This window comes from Heptranchias perlo, chromosome 1, assembly GCF_035084215.1.
Source record: "Heptranchias perlo isolate sHepPer1 chromosome 1, sHepPer1.hap1, whole genome shotgun sequence".
NCBI lineage: Eukaryota > Metazoa > Chordata > Chondrichthyes > Hexanchiformes > Hexanchidae > Heptranchias > Heptranchias perlo.
Genome location: NC_090325.1, coordinates 178,626,707 through 178,653,280, shown reverse-complemented (window position 1 = coordinate 178,653,280; position 26,574 = coordinate 178,626,707). Strand labels below are relative to the sequence as shown.

General features: G+C 42.7%; 1 long non-coding RNA gene across 1 annotated transcript; it reads right to left on the bottom strand.

Annotated features, from left to right (window-relative positions):
- Nucleotides 1-452: 452 nt before the first annotated feature.
- On the bottom strand, nucleotides 453-3,928 carry LOC137303181 (uncharacterized). Its single transcript, XR_010958475.1, has 2 exons — nucleotides 3,865-3,928; nucleotides 453-3,076 (listed from the first exon to the last, which is right to left on the bottom strand). It is a non-coding gene; the product is annotated as an uncharacterized lncRNA (long non-coding RNA).
- Between the last annotated feature and the right edge of the window lie 22,646 nt (nucleotides 3,929-26,574).

Genomic DNA, 26,574 nt, shown 5'->3' with positions numbered 1-26,574 from the left:
CTAGGGAATTTTGGAAGATCATAACCAATGCATCCACAGTCTCTGCAGCCACCTCTTTTAGAAACCTCGGATGTAGGCCATCAGGTCCAGGGAATTTATCGGCTTTTAGTCCCATTAGTACTATTTCTCTCACGATAGTAATTACTTTAAGTTCCTCAATCTCCTTAGCGCCTTGGTTCCTCACTATTTCTGGTATGCTTTTTGTGTCTTCTACTGTGAAGACAGATACAAATAAATTCACAATTATCCTTCAAAAGATTCATAATTTGCTTGGCAATAGATCAAAAACTGAAAGGATATCTGAAGTTTCACAGTTAGGAGTGAATTTCTGTTGCAATTTAACATGTAATGACTTCAGACAGGATTGCTCATTCATACAACTCACCCCTCCGCCCTTTGTGCGTGTGTGTGTGTGTCATTCAAAGACAGAAAGCATTATAAACAGAAGCCAGTTTAACATTGCCATACTTGGCTGAGCTATAATTTCATTTGAAAAGATGTCATGTAGAAATATCTCATACCAGGAACCAGGATGGAGCCCATGACTGTGTTCGTGATACTTTAGAAAATGGAATTGATCTGTATTTATGGAACACGGTGAGCCTTATTTTATGTATTTTTGCAAAATGTTATTTCCACTGCTTGCTGCCATTTTTGTGGTGGTGCCAATGGCTATCTCTCCATGGCACAGTTCAAGAAGCAAATGTTTCCATGTGACAAAGCTTAAGTGCTATTCTGTAATGTTCCTTCAGTAAGTTCAACGTCAATGTTTTATTCTTGTCCATTGAAATTTGATATTCCCTCCATCGTACTGATGTCTGCAATGACTGATATTGTTTCTACACAACTCTGAATTTACTTTCCTGGATATCATTCTGTTTATCTGTGAAAATGCCAGCTAATGCCTTGTTATCCAGTATGACTTTCTTGGTTCAGTGCGAGCACTCTTGCCTCTGGGTCAGAAAGTTGTGGGTTGATGTCCCATTCCAGGAAGTTAGTGCATAATGTAAGTTGACACTTCGGTAAACTACAGAGGAGTATTGTTAGAGGTTGCATGTTTTGGACGTGACCACAGCCTTGCTACCCGTTTCGGTTGGATGTAAAAGGCTTCCCTGACACTATTCAAAGGAGATCAGGGAGTTCCCTGGTATCCTGGCCAACATTTCTCAATCAAATATCACAACCAAATCACATCAATTGGTTATTCATCTCATTGCTTTTTATAGGACATCCCTGTGAGCACATTGACCATCGTGTTTGCCTGCATAACAACAATAGCAACTGCATGCCAAAGCAATTGTTTGGATATGGGATGTCCTGAGGAGCGAGAAAGTGCACATTCTTTCTATTGAAGGTTCAAAAATGAAAAATGTAGATTTTTTTCATTCCCAGCTGGGAAGGATGAGAACATTTGTGGAGCATTTCATTTAGTTATTTCTTACTTTTAAGATCTAGAATATTGTAGCTGAGTCCTTAGTGGAGTTGTTACAGTGATGACTTGTCATTACATCGCAGCAGAGGTTCCTTTGACTCTTAGTGGGTGTTGTGATTATCCATGTAGACTGGATTGAGCTGCTTACTGTTATCCAATTTTATTACCATACCTGTAAACTAGGAAATGGGATCATAGAGAAAAACAGGTAAAGGAAGCCCTCCACATCACCTGCACATAGAGCCTGCTAAACCGATTGAACCACACAACAGCAAATGACAGCACTTAGCAAATACATAGCATAGAGATCTATGTTGTAAAACAGCATAATTCAGTACCAATAATAGAGAAAATGCTGTAAATACACAGCAGGTCCATCAGTATCTGAAAACCAAAAATCGTAGAATGATACAATAATACAGCACAGAAGGAGGGCGTACCAATTAGTCCCACTCCCCTGCTCTTTCCCCATAGCCCTGCAACTTTTTCCTTTTCTGAAATAACAACATGAAAATGCTGGAAGAATTCAGTCTGCGACATGAGGCAAACATTGAATCTGCAATCTAAGTTGCGTTGAGTAGGATGGAGCCAGCAGTGACTGCAATATCTCACAGAAGGAGGGAGAGAAATCAGAAGGGGGAGCAATACTTGATGATTTCTGTTGCCATTGGTGACTGTCCTGTGTTCAGGCTGTGTAACTACTCACTTGGCAGCAAGGTGCAAGGACAGGAAGACAGGAAAAAGGGAGTAAAAAAATTGCTATTTAAAAAACTAATCTTACTGAGAAAGATACCCTGATGGAGAAAGGAAAGTTTTAAAAAATACCCAAGAGCCTGAAATTCCAGTCAGAGCCAAGGGCGGCGAGCAGGTGGATTGTTTGCTGCTTCCACCCGTTTCTTTGAAGCTGCTATTTCCAATGGGGGACGATGATAATTCCTCATCCTGCCCCACCCACGTCGAGAGGGCTAACGTCCTCCCAGAATTTCACCCAATACGCCCTCAACCGGTCGCAGAAAAGGCCACAAGCTTTTAACAGACAATGGTAATCAATCCTAGAGATGATTGGTTACTTTTCTGAAAAGGCAGAATGGCTCCGTTTGGAGCCAAAGAATTCTCTCTCTTATATTTGGCCGAGCCTCGGCGTACCTCAAGGGCTGATCATGGCAGGTACTGTTGAAGCGCCCTTACAGGTACTGGCAGGCTGCCCTGACCTTCCAATGACCCCGTCTTCATTTAGGACTGGGTCTACATCTTTTTGCATGGGCAAATTGGGGTTCTGCTCTGCCACACTTGCACTGAGCGGTGTGGGATTCCCTGGAATTACAAGGCCTAAAGCTGCAACATTGGAAAATGATAGTAACAAAAATTCAGTGATCAAAAACTACTGTTAGAACTAAGTTTTGTGAAAGGATGAATGTCCATGTTACCAACTAAGACTACAACAAAAGGAAACCTACAAAGATAAACATTGAGCCAACAACTAAAATGCCTTCCCAATATGAACTAATCCCTTGATTGACAGGCGATGTGTTCATCTGTCTTCTTATAGCTTGTCTAGGTCCCGAGTTGCATGATTCATCTTTGTTATCATCTTTTCATTGACAAGGCAAACATCTGGTGACACAGGCAGATCAACACCTCCACCTGTCAATCAAAAGATTAATTCATACTTTACAACAGGAATGCAATTATGCCACACAAAACAAACAAAGGTTCCTCTTTCCTCAACCTGCCATTTTGAGTCTTGGTACAAGATAATTAGTAGAGCTGTCTTTGATTTAATTATGCTTCAACATTGAAGACAATAAAAAGGGTTAAAATCAGGGGGTGTCCTGTGTGTTCAAAGAATTTCCTAATTGCCCTAACTTTACTTTTTTTTGGCCACCTTTATAATAAATGCCACCAGACGGTAAGCAGCAGAGGTGGAGTTTTTTCATGTTATTGCTATTTTTAATATGATCCTTTCACTTATAAAGTATTCAATTGATAGGGCATCTCTTGAGTTCTAAAGATAAATAATTCCAGACATTTTAAATGTCACCATTCCAGGAAAAAAAACAGTTGACTCACTTCATGGTCTTCACAAGCCACATAACAGCAGCTGAGGGTGAAACTAAATCATTAAAACATCCGCAACAAGATCATAGTGGATGAATAAAGAAGTTAATAATAATTTTAGAACATACAAAGAAATTGAAAGTGTTGAGAACCTGGAATCATATAAGTTCAGTTGAAGGTAATTAAAATTAGTAATTGAAGAGGGTAATTGAAGGTGGATTGCGGATAGTTGCAAAAGGGCTAAAATTACATTTTTTAGCTATGTACATAGAAGATGAAATGTTAAAGATCAGATAGATTATTTAAGGGATTTGGTATATAGAAATATGATAGAAGTTCAGGAAATAACAGATGTGCTATAATGAATACTTTACCTCTGTCTCAAACAATGAAAACTCTGGACAAGTTCTGCATCCGGCCATTTTGTGTCAGGAATCTAAGATATGCAGAGGTCAATAAAGCATGTTTAAAGAATAAACTCGAGGAACTCGGGGCCATATTTCCCTCTTTTAATTGTTATTACAAATTCTTTCTGTTTCTTTAAACACTTCCCAGCCAACTAAATTGGCATATAACTGATATAAATGATGAATATTTTGTTCATCCGCTTGTAGAGCGCACACATTTTTTTAAAATCGCACAAGAGAAATAAATTAACTCCTGCTTTACGAATGAGAACTTGAAGGTTCTGATTGAGCATAGTTTCCAAGAAATATATAAGAACTTTTAGTCAGATGGTTATAAACTTGCATTGAACACAAAGAGAGTAGCAGTAAATCACAGACTGGGGAAAATTGAGGCCAGGCTACTTTGAGGACCTGGAATGAGGTCCAGGAGAAGTATAACAAAGGAGCACCAAGGTAAGTTAATAATATCACCCTGTCTTAATATGGAGATGAAGGATCTATATGGGGGATGAATGTAATTTTAGGAATTTTACATCTTGTGTAAAAAACACTTTAGTTACACAGAGAAATATTAAGTTGTAGCAAAGAATGCAGTACAATATAAAATCACATTACCCATGTCAGACTAGTAAAGAGAATGTACAGCAAGAAGGAATTCAAATAGAACTAATCAAAACCTTTTGGGAGTTGTTTTTCTAAACCTTTTAACAGGAAGATAATATTCCCATTACTTTTTCACTAAAGTTTATACATTGAGGAAAATATGACCCTGAAATGAATTTAACTATCAGTATAAACCAATGACAGATTAGGGTTCAACAATATTTCTTTAATTTGACACACAAAAGAAAATACACCCCTAAATGAGCCTGAACCAGATGGGATATATCCTGGAATCATCAAGAAAGTGAGTGAGGAAGAATGTGATACTGCAGAAAGGGAGCTCTACAAACAAAGGAGCAGTACTTGAGGATTGGAGAATAGCAAATGTAAGCTCAGTATTCAAAAAAAGCAGTGAGACATGAACCTGGAAGCTATGAACAGTTAAAATAACATCTGTAGTGGAGAAATGCTTGAGAGCATTTTATGGGCTGCTATCAACGCTCATCTAATATCCACAGGGTCCTTGAGGAGCCGTCAGCATGTATTTAGAAGCAATAGGTCATGCTTCACAAATCCACTGGATGACATAACTAAATTAGAGGACAAAGGTTAACTAGTGAATGAATTTATTACATTTTCAGAGGGCACATTGTAAAGTTCCAAGTGTGAGGCTTTTAAAGGAGGTTAAGGTTTATGCAATTAATGAAAAATTAGCTAGTTAGGTTGGAAACTAATTTAGGAATAGAAAGCAAAATAAAAAGATGAGAAATTTTAAAGGCTCCTTATAAAGGCAGTAATAAGTAGAATACAACCAGGATCTGTTTTGAATGCTCTGATGTTCAGTCTATTCATAAATGATATAGAGAAGATTACTTCCAGTAACATTATTAAATGTGCATATGACAGCCGAATGGAAAGGTTATAAGTATAATTGAGATTGAAAGAATTCAAAAGATGTGGATCAATTTAACAAATGGCTAAGGAATGGCAGAGAGATTTCAATGTATATAAATGTAAGTAATATACACTAGTAAAGGAGACATGCACACAATGGAAAAGGATTTATGTCCTTTTCAAAAAAAGGGGTTAAATACTCTTAGCATAGATTTTTAATGTTCTGGAGTCAAAGTAGTTAATGCAGCAATTTTGTTATGGGTAATTTCATGTAACACAATTTATTCAGCATAATTAACAAAAAACTGGCTAATCACAATGTGCCTATAACAATGGTCCTTTAATGCTCCTCCAGTAACTAACAGGACATTTAACCAATACGTTGGTTTAGGCTTGCTCGCCTAGTCTGTGTCTTCTCCTCATTGGCTCTGTGCCAAGGACTTAGGTAGCATTACCTCATTACTCCTTTTCTAAATAAGGACTTGTGTCTTATCACATCTCCTTTGTCTTTCACAAAACTTAGCTAATTCAAATCGGTTCCAGCCAGCTCAGGCCAGTGACTGAACTCAGGTTACTTCAGTTCAAAAGTTGCTTTTGCCTATGTGTCAGCAGCTGGGAATCTCAGGTTACTTCTGCAGCCCCTGGCCAACATCTAGGGGGTAAGACGGGGCCTGAAAGCAGAAAAACAAAGGAAACAGGAAAGGAAGAACCCTATTTTAAAATGTTTGTGGATGGCTCTTCATCAGTACAGGACGGGGAAAGGAGAACTGGCTGTGGGATATACATGGAGGATGAACACGGACAGGAAAGATATAGTGCGGCTCTGAAATTACCTAAAACCGTGAGTGCGCAGGCAGCAGAACTAGCAGCCGTCGCATATGTGGTTGGTCACCCAGAATACTTTCCGCCCAGATCAGTCATATATTCTGATAGCATGTATGTCTGTAATAGCCTCATAGAACATTTGCCCCTATGGGAAGCGAGAGGATTTGTCTCAGCGGATGGAAGGCCTCTTCCTTCGGCCCCGCTATTACGGTACATCTTAACCTGGTGTAAACTGCATGTCTATATCTAACCAGACGTATAGCGTTTAGATCCTAGTTTGGGTATAAAACTGTATAACCTGGTGCAAACTGCATGTCTATATCTAACCAGACGTATAAGCTATATGTATATGATCTAACGGCGTGAATAAAGCGAATTGAGAGTTAAGAGAGAATTGACTCTTCTCCTCTTTGTACTAAGCCAATAACCGTAACCGATAACCTCCGGTCAACAAATATAAATGGCAAAACATTTATTAATCCAGCTGTGGAGCATGCAAAGTTTTTGACAAATGGCTAAGCAGCAAATTCGAAAAGTCTGTTTCACTGACTCAGCCATGAGATTCTTGTTAACTAAGTGATGGAGAAATGGACCGACCCCTTTGGTCTGGAGAGGCAGCCCAACAATATATTCTGAAGGTAAAAAAGCATGATATATATCATACAGCATGCCAACTTATGTTGACAACTGTAAGGAGCTGGAGAGAGATCGGGAAGAAGGGACTGCACAACTGTCTCCCTAGCTGCAGCGGCTGATCTGTTGTTTGTGACACCATTGACCTGATCTTCCATGGCTTGTTGCTGCTGCTCATCCGAGTTCATATTAAAGCATATTGTTGTAATTTTACCTTCCCTCCCACTCCCAGTCCAAATCCAAATACCTGGCGTTTTGCTTTAGCACCTGAAATGTCTGCTCATCGAGGGCTCTAGCTCACCCACGTTGCCTGTTGTATCTATTAGCTGCTGGGCAATGGTGGTTTGTGCAGAGGTGTGATCAGCCATGATACCCATACTTTCTTTGGAAAGGATGTAAAGTGTGTGGCCCACCTGAAGAGAGCATCAATCACTTTATTAATCAAGGGTAAGCTACTGTCTGACTAATGTAGCAAAGATCACCAGATGCTGCCTGGAAGGAGCCAGTTGCAAATAAATTCAAGGAGGTCTTACTTAGACTTTTTTGCATGCCATTGCCTCAGAAGGCTGCAGTTCACCCCAGAGGCTATTGGGGAGATATGTCAACTTCTGGCTGAAGACCTGCAGCCCACTTCCACCAAGAGAACATTATTGTATGCACCAGTCAAAGAATTAAAGCTTTCTGAGGCAGTGATATGCAGAGAAATCTAAGTAAGACCTCCTTGGTCTGTAAACTCTGGAGAGTGGCAATCTATGTATAAGGAAAATAGATTTTTTGTGATGCCTCAATCTAGGAGCCTCCAGTCTAGCCTCTTCCATCTCTTTATCCTACTCCTTAAAACATCAAAACATTTCCTGTTGGGAAGTTCAGGTCCCCAACCCACAATTGTATTTTCTGCAGAGCTGAATAAACATGGCAGTAAAAATCTTGACAGAACTTCCAGAGCACCAAACAACTAAAATCAATATGCAGGCAAAGTAACACCAACCTTCAGCTGTAGCAAACAAAATTGCCTCCTCGATGTGGCATCTACCTTAGAGATATCACTATATATATATATATGTATATATATATATAATATATATGGTGTGGGTAATTATTTGAGTCAGATTTGAGGCAGAAGTTGAGGAAAATGAAGTGGGGGAGGTTTAGTTACAACAGCTTGACTCCATTTAAATGCAGAAGGAAAGCCCACCTACAGGCATTAAAGGAGAATGGCACTATTTCTGGAGGAGAATTCTGGTTCAAGTTATTACTGGTGTAGTTGAGGCAGTGGGCATTACGGCCCCATTTTACTCAATTTTGTACCTCAAAACTGTCTGAAAAGAAGCCATCAATCAAATATATGAGTGTTAATACCCCATTAAAATGTGGAGAAAGGTATTCCAGAGGAATGACTTATATGTTCATACATCGAGTCTACAGCAGAGAAACAGACCATTCGGCCCAACTGGTCTATGCCAGCGTTTATGCTCCACATAAGCCTCCTCCCTCCCTACTTCATCTAGTCCTATCAGCATACCCTTATAAGCCTTTCTCCTTCATGTGCTTATCTAGCTTCCGCTTAAATGCATCTATGCTATTTGCCTCAACTACTTCTTGTGGTGGCCCGTTCCACATTCTTAGCACTCTTTGGGTAAAGAAGTTTCTCCTGAATTCCCTATTGAATTCAATAGTGACTATCTTATATTGATGACCTCTAGTTTTGGATTCTCCCACAAGTGGAAACATTTTCTCTATGTTTACCCCATCAAACCCTTTCATTATCTTAAAAACCTTTCTTGTCTAGAGAAAAGAGCCCCAGCCTGTTTAGTTTTTCCTGATACACTATATTCCACGGCATAATTTAAGTCCATGAAAGAGTTGCAGATCTCCGTCTCTACTTATCTCTATATAACTTAATCCCACTCCTCAGCAGAAATTTATCCAGCTGTTTTGGAAGGCGTTCATCAACACACATTAACTGTTCTTGCTGAAAATCTGTTGCAATCCTGTGGGGGCGGGGGGCGAGGCGGGGGGGGGGGGGGTGGGGCGGTGGAATCCAGTCTCTTGCTTTGCTTCAAGCTTATTAATTTTGAACCTATGTCCTCTAGCTCTGTGCCCACAGCCAAAATTAAAGAGCCTGCTTATACCTATATTTATATCATCTATGCATTCTAAAGACCTTCTTAATTCCTCTCAATCTTATTTTCTCCAACAAAAATAAATTCAGCCCCATGTAGCTCTCTTCATAGCTTAAAGGACTGAGAACTAGAATCATCTTTGTGAATCTTCTTTGAATCTTCTTTAATCCATTGACCTCTTTTTGAAAGTAGGGTGCTAAATCTACACAAAATATTCTCAGACATCCCCTCATCAGTGAGTTATACAAGGTTAAGGTAACTTGTTTTGATTTATAATCAAGTGCTTTTGAGATGCAGCCCGCCACTGGATTTCCCCTGTTGTGCAACTTCATTGAGTCGAAAATTTCAGTAAGCTCTCAATAATCACCACTAAATCCTTTTGCTTTTCTTCCTCTGATAATGGACCGCCATTCATTTCCCATTACAATGTACATTACCTTACAGTTATCTACATTAAAATCTATCCACTATTGTCTCGTTCGGAACATGGAATGCCATCTGTAGAAAGCAACTGTCTGGGTATGATTATTGGAAGCATATATGTTGATAGATATTGTGTATTTTGCTTGAGTGTGTGGGGTGGCGTTTGATAGGAAAAATAATTTTCTTATTTAATGTTGTCACATTTCTGCACTTTGACCATTTTTGTAAAGAAAGGATTTGGAAAAAAATACTTTTAAGTGTTGGGTTTTAAAAACAGTGGGGATGAAATTGGGCAGTGTAGCAGACACTTAAGCCCTGAAAATGGCATCTGAGATGGGCGCACTCACGTCCGATGTGAAGTGCGCAGGACGCCATCTTGTTAAAAGCGTTTCTGCAGGCACACCTAATGAGCGCCGACAGCATGTAGAGTCAGGAGATTATGACATGAATCAATGTGCAACGCTGATTTAAAGGGACTGCTGCTATTTTGGAACTCCACACTCCATTCAACGCACTGTCTTAACTTCGTACAGCTGAACATGACTTAAAGGACATGAAGGAACCCCCACCAGCGCTATTTAAAGGGATCATGCAGGAATTACAGGTTAGCTGCTGGATTATTTATTCTGGCTGCTGATGCACATGAACATGCTTGGATAAAGTTTCAATACTCTGCAGGGAGTGGGCAGGCTGGCTGACAGGCAACAGCAAGGGCACTGGCAGAGTGGCAGGGGTGGGAGCAGAAATGCTGTCATCCTGAGAGAGGATAGCAGGTTCATGTTCCATGGATCCACTGCCACTTGCTGCATCCTGCAAGAAAGAGGGGAGTGTGTCAGTGAGTGTCCTGCAAGATGTTTGGGTGATGTGGCTGTCATGGTTGAATAGCTGCTAGTGTGTGCTAGACCTGTGAGGTGTGGGTGTATGGCTTGTAACAGTGATAATGTGTGAGGGTGAGATGAAGCATTTGATTGCAAAAGTTGAGTACTGATTGAAAGAGTTTGTTGGTATGTGGGTGATGGGGGGTGTAGTGCATGGAGCAGTGGATAAGGCTAGTGGTGCAGTTCTAGGATATGCCACTTGACAGTTGAACTCATTCACCTTGACCACTCATGTCAAATCATTGAACTTCTTCCTGCACTGCATCCTTGTTCTTGGCGCTATGCTCCTGGCATTGACCTCGTCCGCTACTGCCTCCCACTGCCTCTTGAACATATGTCTGGAGGACCTCTTGCCCCCCCCCCCCCCCCGTGGATATAGGATGCCCCTCCTTCTGTTCATCTCTTCCACTAAGGCCTCTTGTGCATCATCCGAGACCCTTAGTGCAAGCTCTCTTGCAGGCGCAGCCATTCTTCAATCTGATGCAGCACAGATTCACTTCCCAATTGACTTCCACCACTTCCGACAGCCACAGTGCATCTCCCCTTTAAGAGGTGCAGGCTGCCTTTAAGTAGCGCTAGCCATTCCTGATATCGGGGCCCCCTGATGCTGCATGCAGCCAATCACCAGCGCAGGTGGTGCTGGCTGCACGCAGCAATCATTTAAATCAGCAGGCAGCACAAATGTTGCATGCTGCCTGCATCGCAAGGAACGGCTTCAGGTTAATCACGCAGAGCCATCCCAGCACCTGTTTTCTGGATTTAACCAATATAACTCAAAGTGGATTCTCGTAGATTTTAAAAAAGGAAGGATACAGGCTGAAGACCTAGCCGAATGTGTGTTAAAGCCTGACATTGACAACATTGCCCAAGATGCTTGGCAATGATAGGAGAGCCATTATCTCATCCCAGGGGCTCCAAGAAACATTCACACCGAAAGGAGATGGAATGTCACTTTCTGCTGCGCAATACATGAAGCTAATTTCAAAGGGAGAGAGGCGCGGTAGTTGGCATGATTAACAGCTCCTCTAACCAAGCCCCCCATGAGGCATCAGGAATGTAGCCACAACTTCCTGTGAGAATAGGAAAGAGGTGTGAGAAGGAAAAACAACCAGGATTCTGCATGGAGAGGAGGTTTTGTCCTGGGTTGTAGGACAAGCTGTAGGGGAGTTATTGGCCTAGAAATTCGACCTTGTTGCGCCCAGTTTCCGGTCGAAAATGGATGCAAAATGGACCAATTTTGCGGGGTTAAGTCCCAAGCCTCATTGGATGTCCATATTGGATTGGACGAATTTTCAGGTGTCTCTGCAGCTGCCTAAAACAAGTTAACTTGGTTAACCCCAAAAACGTGCGCGGGGATCGCGGTACGCAATTAACCCATGCCTGGTCTTTGAGATGCAGGCAGCATGTAACATTCATGCTGCCTGGTGATTTCTATGATTGCTGTGTGCAGCCAGCCCTACCTGCGCTGTTGAGTGGCTGCTCACCAGCTGGGGGCCCAGATATCGCGAGTGGCTAGCACCACTTAAAGGCAGCCTGCACCTCTTGAAGGGGAGGTGCACTATGGCTGCAGGAAGTGGTAGAAATCAATGGTGAAGTGAATCTGTGCTGCAATATAGCGAAGCATTGTGATGGTGGGAACTCTGGAATTTTTAATGAGCAACAACTTGGCTGCTCAAAGTTTGCGGGACTCTTATATTTTCAAATGATAAGATACAGGTCTGAATGGAGATCAGAAATTGCACATGTAAAACACAAATGCAGATCCCATCCTTATGGTTACAAACTGTTGAGTTCCTTCAAAACTAGCACTACACCCCCTATCACCTGCCTACCACCAAACTCTTTCAATCAGTACTCAACTCTTCCAATCTGATGCTTCATCTCAGACCTCCAAAAACAGGTACAAATGCATCAGCAGCCAAAAGCAATAATCCAGCAACTAACCTGTAACTCCTGCATGATCCCTTTAAATAGCGCTGGTGGGGGGTCCTCCTTGCCGTTTAAGACCTATTCAGCTGTGCGAGATTAAGACAGTGTGTTGGCTGGAGCGTGGAGTTCCAAAATTGCATCGTCCCTTTAAATCAGCGTTGCACACTGATCTACTGCATAATCTCCCTTCTTTACATGCTGCCGACGCGCATTAAACGTGTGTGCGCAAATGCCTTTACCAATATGGTGTTCTGTGCAATTCACACCAGTAGTGCACGCGCGCATCGCGGATGCCATATTGGGTCCTTAGGAGTCCGCGTAGTGCCTACAGAACAGGCACTATGCGGCCCAATTTAGCCCCCGTTGACTCATATCAAGCATTAGTTCACCTAGTGGTAATTCGGTCTGCTATCAGAGAGTTTGAAAAAGTATATCTGCAAGAGACATGAGTATCTGATTCTGATCGCAAGGGGATGCTATTGTTACATCCCCGGATTATGATATCGTTTAAGTAGATATAGGGCAGCGTGATTCAATCCCCCTAAAAATAAGATGCTCAGATTGCTTAATGAAGTGATTGATACCACTGAACCCAAGAAAATATCTACAGCAGACCCAAAGCTGCAACAAAAGGTTTTCATGTTCTTGTCTAGTTGTCAATTAAATTGACTGAAAATTATCAATTAAATCTCCCATAATAACACACAAGAAGTAGAACTCTACTGTTTTGTTTTTGGTTGATTGATTTGACTGTTTAGCAAGACAAAGTATGGAAAGAAAGGATGTACTTCTGTATCAGTTAAATAAGCATTTTCAATAATAATTCAAAGCACAATCTCTAGAAAATCTGGGAAATGTAATCATTATAATATAACAGATCAATTTTGCTAATTAGACTTTTGTATTAGCAATTTAAACAAATTGGGAAACATTTTTAATATATTTGTTACTTTTATTATAAATTATTAATAATAGCAATAAGTTCTGGATTTGACTTTCAGTTAAACATCAAGAACCACATTGTATTTCTGTTCTTACCAATAAGAATGCCTGCAGATAGAACTACAGACTTAGACATTGTTTGATGCCATGTCCATTTTACAGGTGTAAAATGGGCCCCAAAGCATTCAATATGGCAGGTGGCATCCGTGCGCATATTCCATGCCAGAACTGCACTGCCCACCAGATTGGTAAAGGCAGCCCAAGACCCGCAACTGAAACAGGGCCTACCCATTCCGGCATGGGATTGTTCCCTGTGCCCAGTTTCCACCGGCAGGCCACAATATCTACAAAAGGCAACAAATCATGTAATTGAAATTATTACCTTGGGGATAGATGTAAGTTGTATTGCGAAACTACCAACTAAGTGCACAGCAACAATTATGACTGTATGAACCAATAGTTGCATACATAATTCAGTTTATCTGGAGACCTTCCTATTGATAAAAATAGAAATGAATTTGATGTGTGTACTTCAAAATATGGACAAAAATAAAGTATAGAATAAAAAAAAACATATTTGAAAGTTTGAAGGTGGATGGGTTAAAAAGGATTTTGAAATCTCTTGATATTTATGAATCTCCAAAAATTGTTCTCCTCGGAGAGTAGTGATGCTCTATTTTAAAATGAAAATGTAAATCTTTACAAAATCCACTCCAATCTTAAATGAATAGTAATAAAACTGGGGACCTTGAGACGCAGAGCAATCATTCCTACTTGGATAAATTCAAATCTCACTAGGGGGTAAAGGAACTCAAGATGTGATGGAATGACTACTCGCCACTATGGCCATGGACTGGGACATGATCTAAGATTCTTTACTGCTTGCAATTAAGAGTTTTCTAGCAACAATAATAACAACTTGCATTTATATAGCGCTTCTAACATGAAAAAACCTCCCAAGGTGCTTCACAGAGGCGTAATCAGACAAAAATGGATGCTGAATTGGAGAAGCAGATATTAGGAGGGGTAAGATGAGATTGAAGGAGGGTATTAAAGGAGGGGTAGGGAGGTGGAGATGCAAGGGGTTTGGGGAGGGAATTCCAGAGTGTGGGGCCGAGACGGCTAAAGGCACCTGGGACAAGGGAGGGGGGATGCACAAAAGGCCAGAGTCAGATGAATGGAGTGTTCTGGGAGTGACAAAGGCATGGAAGAGAGTTTCAACAATGATGTTGCAGAGTGGAAGCAGGAGGTCTATGTGATGGAGAGGATATGGGGTTGGACGCTCATTTCAGGGTCCCAATAGGATGTGAAAGGGCATAAATCTGATTGGAGAGGTTCAAACATGGGGTTGTGAGAAAGAAGGGCATGGTTGTGAGGTGACAACACATTCAAGGACTTTGGAGAGGAAGGGGAGACTGGAGACGGGGAGATAATTTGCAAGTACTGAGGGGTCAAGGGTCAACGGCTGGAGGTCTCCTAGACGGAGGGGTGTGCGGTGAATGCTCTGCTCAGTCAAATCTGGTGGTGCAGCAGAATAGGCCCGAACTGATACGTGACGCTCAAAATGGACAGTGCCTCCTGCCGGCACTAGCGGGCTGCCAGCTGGCGCATGCTGCTGGTCGGGCGTCCGATAGTTAAAATCTACCCTTAAGATTCTGTTTGTTCAGCAGTCACCACCTCACATCATGGGAATGTGTTTAGTGATTGTTCAACTATACCACCTAGATATTTCTCCTATTGAATTGTCTGTGCAGCCACACTAAGCATTTAAGCGTTCAGCTGGGTGGGACTGTGCTCGCCTGGTTTCATTCTTATCTATCCAGTCGGAGCCAGAGAATCACGTGCAATGGCTTCTCTTCCCCCTCCCGCACTGTTACCTCAGTAGTCCCCCAAGGATCTATCCTTGGCCCCCTCCTATTTCTCATCTACATGCTGCCCCTCGGCGATATCATCTGAAAACACGACGTCAGATTCCACATGTACGCTGATGACACCCAGGTCTACCTCACAACCACCTTCCTCCACCCCTCCACTGTCTCTCATTTGTCATGCAGCTTGTCTGACATCCAGTGCTAGATGAGCAAAAATTTCCCCCAACTAAATATTGGTAAGACTGAAGCCATTGGGCTCGATTTTACCAGGCCTGCGGGTTTCCGGCGGGTTGGGTTTCGGGAGCGTGGTCAACGGTTGCCCGCGCGATCGTAGCAGGCAACACACTAATAGGAATCAATTACCTGCTCCTCCGGGGTCCGCGGCGCTGGCCTGCGCGTCGGGCGGGCTGCGCATGCGCAGTACGATCTGTCAGCTGGAGGCTCTCTAGTTAAAGGGGCAGTCCTCCACTGACAGATGCTGCAACCAATGGAACAAATTGCAGCATGGAGCAGCCCAGGGGGAAGGCTGCTCCCAGTTTAATGATGCCTCACCCCAGGAATCATCAGATGGGGTGAGGAGGAGGGGGAGGACACAGATCTTCCCCCCGGCGGGCGGGAGGAAGCGGCCTGCCTCTGCCACCAAGAAGGCCTGGCTCGAGGTGGCAGAGGGAGTCACCTGCGTCACCAACATATCGCCCACCTGCATACAGTGCAGGAGGCGCTGCAATGACCGCAGTAGGTCAGTCACAGTGAGAACACGAAGTCTTTCCCCTACACTCCGTCTGCCACAACACTGCCCCCACCCCACATCTCCTTCGGCACCGCCAACACTACTCTGTCACATCACCCTTCATACCCACTCAAACCCCATCCTCATCTTACCTCCACCTACTCACCTCGCCAGTACTCATCCTGCCACTAACACGCAACCCAATCCTCATACAATCTCATTGCTCCATCCCATACTCACCCTCTCGTGCATCTCCCTCACGGCCAGCCTCACTCAACCTGCCACCACCTGTGCTGCAGCCACAGGGCATGCATCACATATGTGCAGTAGGCAGCGTAAGGCAAACGTGTCGTGAGCATGAAGGGGGTGCACAAGGGTGTCTGAGGGTTTGTCCTGGGTGTTACCTATATTGAATTTCAGAGCAACAAACAGCACACATTATATTGACACCACCACTGTCATGTCTCCGCGAATCCTGTCCGTTGTGTCCAATAATGCCCGCTCCTGGGTATCACTATGAGGACCCACCACTGATGCCACCCATCGTGTTACTGCAGAGTAGGTGCAGGTGTATTTGCAGAGCTCTTCCGCGCAGACGACTGAGAGACATCGGCGGTGTAGCCGGCTGCACCCTGGAAGGATGCGGAGGAGAAGTTGTGGAGGGCAGTGGTGACTTTGACAGCGACAGGTAAGCAGTTGGTGCTGGGGCCAGCCAGGAGCAGCTCGGCATGAAAGAGCCTGCAGATCTCCACGACTACATGTCGAGCGAATCTGCGCCTCCCTGTGCACTGCTGCTCGGAGAGGTCTGGGGAGCTGCGCCTCGGTCTGTGGACCCTGCAGCGAGGGTAGTGCCCTCTGCGATGCATCTCTCCCTGCGGTAGCCCTCCCTCCTGCTGTGCAGGTGGGCGTGCAACAACGCCGTGTTGGGGGGCTCCACGTCTCTGCGGCGGACGACGTGGACTGCGAGGCTGCTGGGGCTGGTCATGCTGTTCGTCCTCCGAGGGTGTCCACGCACCACCCATCTGGCAGGTGTTGGTCTGAGGGGTTGTGCAGGGTAGGTGTGTGGTTCCTCGGACTGGGGCTGCGGTTTCGTGTCGGTCTGTCCTCTGGCTTGGCGGGGGGTGGTGGAGGGCAGGGGTTGCCCTATGTGACGCGGTGGCCTCCTGCGTGGGTGAGGGCTCTCCCCCGTGGAGTGCATTTTGGCACCTGCCACAGGCTGCTGGCTGCAACACGCCTGGTTGGAGAGAGACTGTTTCCCCCAGTGTGTGAAACTCACTGCCTTGAACCTAAAATCCCACACTTCCTCTTTTGACAGCTGCTTCAGCTCATTAAATGACCTCAACAAGCAAGGTAAGTACTCTCAAGTGGAACCCCGCTGGCTTTAATTGCCTGCGGGATTCCCACCAGCGGGGCTTGCGCGCGCAGCCCCGCACGTCAGCGCGGTACCCGGAAGTGGCCGGGATTTCGGCGCGATCCGGTCACGTGACCGGATATCGGGATTTTCGGGGCCCCCCCGCTGGAAACCTGCAGGAAACCCGACGCGAAAATTGAGCCCATTGTCTTTGGTCCCCGCCCCAAACTCCGTTCTCTAGCCCCCCGACTCCATCTCTCTCCCTGGCCACTGTCTGAGCCTGAACCAGACTGTTCGCAACCTTGGCGTTCTATTTGACCCTGAGATGAGCTTCAGACCACATATCCTCTCTATCATCAAGACCGACTACTTCCACCTCCGTAACATCGCCCATCTCCACTCCTGCCTCAGCTCATCTGCTGCTGAAACCCTCATCCATGCCTTTGTTACCTCCAGACTGGACTATTCCATTGCTCTCCTGGCTGGCCTCCCATCTTCCACCCTTCCTAAACTTGGGCTCATCCAAAACTCTGCTGCCCGTATCCTAACTCGCACCAAGTTCCGTTCTCCCATCACCCCCATGCTCGCTGACCTACATTGGCTCCCAGTCCAGGAACGCCTCGATTTTAAAATTCTCAGCCTTGTTTTCAAATCCCTCCATATCCTTGCCCCTCCCTATGACCTCCTCCAGCCCTACAACCCTTCGAGTTCTCTGCGCTCCTCCAATTCTTGCCTCTTGTGCACCCCCGATTTTAATCGCTCCACCATTGACGGCCGTGCCTTCAGCTGACTAAGCTCTAAGCTCTAGAATTCCCTCCCTGAACCTCTCCACCTATCTACCTCTCTCTCCTCCTTTAAGACACTCCTTGAAACCTACGTCTTTGACCAAGATTTTGGCCACCTGTCCTAATACCTCCTTACATGGCTCGGTGTCAAATTTTATTTGATAACGCTCCTCTGAAGTGCCTTGGGATGTTTTAATATGTTAAAGGTGCTATATAAATGCAAGTTGTTGTTGTTATATTTACTGTTTTAATACTTATATCCATTACCCCACACTACTTAATATGACTGCCATGTGGCACTCATTTGCCCAGATGCTAAGCCTGTAAAACCCATTGGATAATATTGATCTCCTCTATACATGTTACTTTCCTTAGACAATTTAGTATCAATAGTAGACTTGGACATTCTGCTCACCATACTTTCTTAGAGGTTGTTAATAAATATAAATAGCAGAGATTCCAGTCCTGATCCCTGTGGGACTCCAGCAGTCACAACTAGCCAGTTTGAACTATTTCCACTTCGAACTATTCTCTGCTTTTATTATCAAGCCAATTTTCTATCCAATTTCCCACTTCACCCTTGATTTCATCAGCTTTCACCTTTGCTATAAATTTAATCTGGTGAGGCATACCTAAACTCTGCACACTTAGTAAGGGATTCAAATTGTTGTGTATTGCAGTGCGCTGCAGCGGAACACTTGTTGAGTTGCAAATACATTGGACTCTGCCAAACTAGGGCTAGAGTCAAGCTTTGGGGCTATTTCTTAAAACTAGGAGTACACTGTACAATAACTACATCCAAAAAGGTCCCTGATGCATAGTAGTGATCAAATGCCTCCATATTTACTGCATTAACTGCGGAGTTGTCCCGGTGGCCTAGCCAACATTGATCCCTCAACCAAGCTCACTAAAAAGAGATTATATTGTCATTTATCTCATTGTTTTTTGTGGGTACTAGTTGTGCGCAAATTTGCTGCTATGTTTCTCTACATTACGACAGTGACTACACTGTAAAAGTACTTAATTAGTTGTGAAGCATTTTGGGGCATCCTGAGGTCATGAAAGGTGCATTATAAACTAATAAATGGGGAGGAGGGCTCAGTCAGAAACAAAAGTAAAAATGATAGTTTAAAGATAAAAAAAATGGATAAGAGCAGTGTTCATGTTACAGTGATATAGATACTCCAGGTGAGGGGAATACTAAAATAACTAAAGTAGTTACAACAGGAGTGACAAATAAGAAACGTATTGAGTTAAACAGTGTGAGAAAGACAGCTTCTGGGCAGAAGGACAGGTTAGGGTCTCTTGCCCAAATAAGAGATTTATATACTAACATATGGAGCATAAGAAATAAATTGAGTGAATTAAAGGCTCAAATACAGCTTACAGCATATGACATGATGGCCATTACTGAGACTTGGCTACAAGCTGGTCATGATTGGGACTTAAATATTCCAGGTTATAAGGTCTTTAGAAAGGATAAAAGAACTGGAAGAAGAGGGGGGGGTAGCCTTAATGATTAAAGATACTATTACAACATTAGCAAGAGAGGATATAGGTAAGGCAAAGCAATCAGCAGAGACTATGGTTAGAATTGAGGAGTAAGAGAGGACTTAAAATTGTAATGGGAGTTGTCTACAGGCATCTGATAGCAGAAATAAAGTGGCAGAATGTATTAATGCAGAGATTAGAGAGGCTTGTAGCAAAAGCAAAGTTGTTTTAATGGGAGATTTTAATTTTCAGATAGATTGGGAACAGCAGCGTAGCTTAATTCAGAAAGGTAGTGAATTTCTTGAGTGCATTCAAGATCGTTTTCTGGAGCAAAATGTTCTAGAACCAACAAGAAGGCAGGCCATATTAGATTTAGTAATGAGTAATGAGCCAGACTGAGTTAATAATCTAACAGTAAGGGAACATTTATCTAACAGTAATCATAATATGATCGAATTCAATGTTAGGTTTGAAAAGGAGAAACTTAACACAGTTACTAAGATTCTAGATTTTGGTAAAGCTAACTTTAACGGGATGAGACTGATGACAGCAAACTGGTCATAATTGTTATTGGGTAAAACTACAGATGAACAGTGGGAGGTATTCAAAATACAGGACCAGCATATACCCCTAAGGGGCAAGAGCTCTATTTACCAAATAAAACAGCCATGGTCGACAAAAGAGGTGAGAGATAACATAAAACTAAAAGAAAGAGCGTACAAAAGTACAAAGAATAGGGAACTGGAGAGATATAAAGAATAGCAAAGGAAGACAAAAAAGATAGTAAGAGCTGCAAAAAGGGAATGTGAAAAGAAACTTGTGAGGGTTATCAAGATTAACACAAAAAGCTTTTACAATTATATTAGAAGAGAAAGGGTAGTCATGGGTAATGTGGGCCCTTTAAAAACAGATGTGGATAATATTGAAAGTGAAAATAAGGAAATGGCAGACTTGTTGAATAATTACTTTGTGTTAGTCTTCACATAGAGGAAGAGGATAATATACGTGACATTCCAGGGAAACTAATAATGAATCAAGGACTAGAACTCACTAAAGCAGTTAACGTAAACAAGAAAACGGTATTAGAAAAAAATAATAGCACTATAGACTGACAAATCCAGGACTTGATGGCTTCCACCTCAGGGATTTATAGGAAATAGGTGAGGAAATTGTAGATGCTTTAGCCATAATCTTCCAAAGCTCTCTCAATTCAGGAATTGTCCTTTTAGTTTGGAAAATTGCAAATGTAACTCCATTATTTAAGAAAGGTGAGAGAGAAACTAGGAAATTATAGACCTATTAGTTTAACATCTGTTGTGGGGAGGTTATTGGAATCTATAATTAAGGAGAGTGTGACTGAGCACTTAGGGAAATTTGAGCTGATTAGCAAGAGCCAACATGGATGTGTAATAGGTAGGTCATGTCTAACGAACCTAATTGAATTTTTTGAGGAAGTAACTAAAGTAGTAGATCGGGAAATGTCTATGTTTGTACATTATATGGACTTCCAAAAGGGATTCGATAAGGTGGTGTCCTACAAGGATCTGTGCTGGGGCCTCAACTATTCACTGTATTTATTAATAACGCAATAGAGAGCCAAATATCCAAATTTGCTGATGACACAAAGATTGGTGGCATAGTAAATAGTGTGGACGGGAGCATAAAATTATAAAGAGACATTGATAGATTAATTGAGTGGGCAAAACCGTGGTGGATGGATTTCAACGCAGGTAAGTGTGAGGTCATCCATTTTGGACCAAAAAAGGATAGAACCGAGTATTTTTTGAATGGTGAAAAGCTAGGAAGTGTGGAGATACAAAGAGATTTAGGGATCTATGTAGTAGTCAGGTACAAAAATGTAGTAGTCAGGTTCAGAAAATAATCAAACAGGCTACTGGAATGTTAGCCATTATAACTAGAGGGCTAGAATATAAAGGGGAGGAAGTTTTGCTACAGCTATACGAAGCTCTGGTTAGACCACATCTGGAGTACAGTGTAGAGTTCTGGGCACCGTACCTTAGAAAAGATATATTGGCCTTGGAAGGAGTGCAGTGCAGATTCATCAGAATGTTACAAGGGTTAGATTATGAGGACAGATTACATAAACTAGGCTTGTATTCCCCAGAGGGATGATTTGATTGAGGTTTTAGGATTTTGAAAGGAATTGTTAGGGTAGATAGAGAGAAACTTTTTCCGCTGGTGGGAGAGTCTAGGTCAAGGAGACATAGCCTTAAAATCAGAGCCAGGCCATTCAGGAGAGAAGTTAGGAAACACTTCACACAATGGGTCAAAATCCTGGAACTCCCTACCTAACAGCACTGTGGGAGAACCTTCACCATACGGTCTGTAGCGGTTCAAGAAGGGGGCTCACCACCACCTTCTCAAGGGCAATTAGGGATGGGCAATAAATGATGGCTTTGCCAGCGATGCACACATCATATGAATGAATAAAAAAAAGAAGTGTGGAACTCTCACCCACAAAAGCATTTGAAGCTCGCTCAATTTAATTTTAAATCTGAGATCGATAGACTTTTGCTAGCCAAAGGTATGAAGGGATATGGAGCCAAGGCGAGTGGATGCTGTTAGGATGCAGATCAGCCATGATTTAATTGAATGGCGGAACAGGCTCGAGTGGCTGAATGGCCTACTCCTGTTCCTATGTTCCTATTCCTATGTTCCTATCCCTACATCCCAATTTATAACACTAAGTCCTCCAACTCTTACCATCTCTACATCCCACTCCGCTATGCTCCACATTTAGGTGGGAGAGTTTCTAGATGCCTCAGCTCCCTCCTTAAACCCTCCCACCTTGTTACTTCTCTCTCTGCTTTTGAAAGCTTCCTCAAAACCTACTGGGGTAGAATTTCTGCAGGGGCTCCCCGATCTTCTCCTGCCGTAACTTCAGAGAAAGATCAGCAACAATGCCAGAGAAACAGCATAATCGGCCATTTATGCCATTTCTCTGGGGTTTCCACTGATCTTCCACTGAAGGTACAGCAGGAGATTGGAAGAATCCCCACAGAAATCACTATTCCAAATTCACGTCTGCTATAGGTACCTTCTTGGGTTCAGTGGCGTCAGTCACTCCCATGAGAGGCCTGAGCACTTTACTGTTATGGGAGTTGATTCACACCTGCCCTATATTTACTTGTATGATAGTGGGACCCAGGAGTGTAAAACGTTAACTTAGAACAGTTATTTTTTTAGAGAAGATTTGATTATACTATTTATATTCTTTTGGAAATTGATATTGATTAGATTCTTGAAAAAACATGTCTCTATCATCATTTGCTTAATAATTTATACTTCTGTGAGATAAGCATAATCAGGAAGCTGTGTGCAGAAGTGATACTTTATAAGGCTGTCTGGTTATACATTGTGTGGCGATGCCGGTGATGGACTGGGGTTGACAATTGTAAACAATTTTACAACACCAAGTTATAGTCCAGCAATTTTATTTTAAATTCACAAGCTTTCGGAGGCTACCTCCTTCCTCAGGTGAACGATTTCCACATCGTTCACCTGAGGAAGGAGGTAGCCTCCGAAAGCTTGTGAATTTAAAATAAAATTGCTGGACTATAACTTGGTGTTGTAAAATTGTTTACAATGGTTATACATTAACTGAAGAGATTCTTTAACATTTACATGAACAAAGTAAAACTTGAAAGCAAATATACTTAGTGAATCTTGACATACATTTCAGAGTAATTGGTGGACCAGCAGACATTACTTGAGCTTCAAGTCTGAGCACATTACTGTTATGGGAGTTGACTCACACCAACCTATATTTACTTGTATGATAGCGGGACCTGGGAGTGTAACATTTAAACTCCCTTGTGACCTGGACCGGAACTCCATTATCGTACGCATGCATACTTCTTCAATCCTTCCAATGGCGGACTGAGTTAACACTAGAAGTTTGGTTTGTATTGTAAGCTGCTTTATTTTGCAGTAAGGGGAAATGCACAGAACAATATGTATGATCAGAGTCGCTTTGTTCAATTGGTACAACTTACACTCGCGTAATGATAGAAAATAAAGTGCCCCACTTCGGGTGGGTTGTTTTACTTAATTTAAATAGAATAATCTCTCTACACCCTGCCCTATAGCCCAGGTCAGAACCTTTTTCTCTGCACTCTCCTGTCCTATTAACCTTCCTGTAACAGTTCGCCGCCTGACTGCCTGTGCACCAGTTTTAAAAAATGACTGACTGACTTCGTAATTGTCTGTGTTCACCTTTATGCCCAATTGTTTGCAGTCAGGAAGAGATCAAAACCTTCCCAGCACAAGGGGTGCAAAGTGTTTATTCCTCATGAGGACAAGCCACTAAATTGCTTATTGTTTGATCTTTGAGATAAACAAGTTTCAAATCGTACATTAATCACCTTCCATCTTACTTTGGATTCAGAACTCACCATGGAGATGTCCTGAGAAAATATTTTGTATCTAGATCCTTTTTGTAGAAAAATTGCTAAAGAGTCTGTTCGAGGACTACAGGGTAGATTTTCCAGGTCCTCGTATGCAGCAGGACAATTTGTAGGCTGCCAGTGCTCATCGGAAAATTGAGGGCCCACTGCCCATCATATTCTGTCCCTTAAAATTAATGGAGGTCGGCTGGAGCTGTCAACATTTTCTTCAAAACCATCTCATTTTTAAAGTAAAAAATGTGGGTTTTATCTAGACACGCGACTATATATCGGGGTAATCTTGATTATCTGCCAGTTTGCATTCTCTGGGGAGTGGGGTTTCTTATTATGGTGGATGGCCAAGGTTCCACTCTACTAAGATTTTGTGGCACAGCTGTTGACCTTTCATTTAATTTGAATATAATTGTGTGTATAAACAAAAAGCTAAACATTGCTTTTCAATGGAACTACTAGTGTCCCCAGTGCAGACATAAAACAACACAAATACTTTTTTTTAATGCGAAAATGTCAAATTTTCCTCCCTCATTGATGGTTATCTTTGGCTGGACAGGAACCATTAACTCTTCTCAACCCACACTAAGCATACAGCCCAATTTAAATGGGAGAATAGTGCACTTGATCTCTGGACAGTATTTGTACCCAATTCTTTCTCTGGTGTAAGAACGCATAGCAGTCAAAAGTTCAGGGAAATAAAGATGCCTATTTCTGTGTTGGTACCATCCCATTTTTGCTTGCAGTAGCAGTCTGAAGATCCACCCATTCCAATTTTCAGGTGGGCCTCGATTTAGGCAGCAGTGCTCCCACAGAAACAGGAAAGGGCCTCATTAATGGATATAAATAGGGGCCAAGTACCTACCCACAAACCATGAACATCACAGGTTGGGAGACGGCCATTTATTTAAAAGGATTCTTAGCTGCTGTCAGGGCAAGCAGGAAACAGGTCTGGCCCTCATTTTTTTTCTGGGGCCTCTTGTGTGTTTTGAGCCTTAAAGGCATTGATTATTTCATTTCCTTGCTCTATGGGTGTCACAAAAATTTCCCTGCTGTTGAAAGCTGCTACTCTCAACACCTCCTCCCTCCCCTTTAAGGTGCTGCCCATGACGATCGGCTGCCCCACTAGATTTCTGACCCTTACAAATGGCTGCCTAAAAGCAGCGCAATTCACACTTGCAGCTCGCCTTGTCAATGCAAATAAGGCCTGACCATAGAAATTGATTGGGTCTTCCATCGATGATATCGGGCAGGCAAAGTGGATGCTCTTCCCACTGCCCAATGCACGTCTGATATACACTCGGCACAAAAAGTGACCCCAAAATGTTTAGCCAGTTCAGTAGTGAAAATTTACACTATAAACCTGAGCCCCGATGGACCATATTTTGGATGCGCTGAGCAGAGATGAGCTGTTTTGCTGAAGAGAGGAAGTTAAAGGATAAGTTAATCTTACATTGTTTTACACCAGTGAAAAAAAAACTATCAACTCCCCTCACTCTATGGTACATCATCTGGTACGATGGGCATGTCTTTGCCAATACAACTTTGTCGCTGTCTTCTAGGTGGTGCATGAGAATAGCAAAAGTTAATTCACCCTTTGACACTTGGATCTGATATGCAGTGGGAAAAGCATGTCGATTCATGTCCAGTCAAGGATAGGGGTCTGTTTATGGGAGACAAATTTAACACTTTCTCAACAAATTAAGCTTCTCGACTTTGCTGTTCTAGTCCCATTTCCCTGTCCTTTCTCTCTTTCCTTGTATACACTTTGAGTTCAAATACTTATCCCATTCCCTTTTAAATGATGTCATAATCTATTTCAGGAGCCTCTTTTAATAAAGCATTCCATTTTATAATAGGTCCCTCTGTGTGAAGACATAGAATCATAGAATGGTTACAGCACGGAAGGAGGCCATTCGGCCCGTCGAGTCCGTGCCGGCTTTCTGCAAGAGCAATCCGGCTGGTCCCACTCTCCCGTCCTTTCCCCATAGCCCTGCAAATTTTTTCCCTTCAAGTATTAATCCAATTTCCTTTTGAAAGCCACAATTGAATCTGCCTCCATCACCCCCTCAGGCAGTCCATTCCAGATCATAACCACTCGCTGTATAAAAATGTTTTTCCTCATGTCGCCTTTGGTTCTTTTGCCAATCACCTTAAATCTATGTCCTCTGGTTCTTGACTCTTCCGTCAATGGGAACAGTTTCTCTCTATCTACTCTGTCTAGACCCTTCATGATTTTGAATACCTCCATCAAATCTCCTCTCAACCTTCTATACTCGAAGGATAACGACCCCAGTTTCTCCAATCTATCCACGTAACTGAAGTCCTTCATTCCTGGAACCATTCTAGTAAACCTCTTCTGCACCCTCGCTAAGGCCTTCATATCCTTCCTAAAGTGCGGTGCCCAGAACTGGACACAATACTCCAGTTGTGGCCGAACCAGTGTTTTATAAAGGTTCATCATGATTTCCTTGCTTTTGTTGTAACTTTATTATAACTTCCTCCCCTCTCATCTAGTGATAAATCTTAGTCTATGCCCATTTGTTATCTGTGCACCAACCAATCAAAGCACTAGTGGGGGGGAATAGGTTTCAGGCAGGAGGACAAAATGGGCGATAATGAATTGGCAGCCAATTTTACACCCCGCTAGGTTCTCTTTTCCATTAACTTCAACTCTCTAAGATAACCAATAAAAAATAAAACACACACACATACACACACACATACATACATGGGAGAATGAAATAAATATATAATCAAGGTGGAAGGAGGGACATGAAA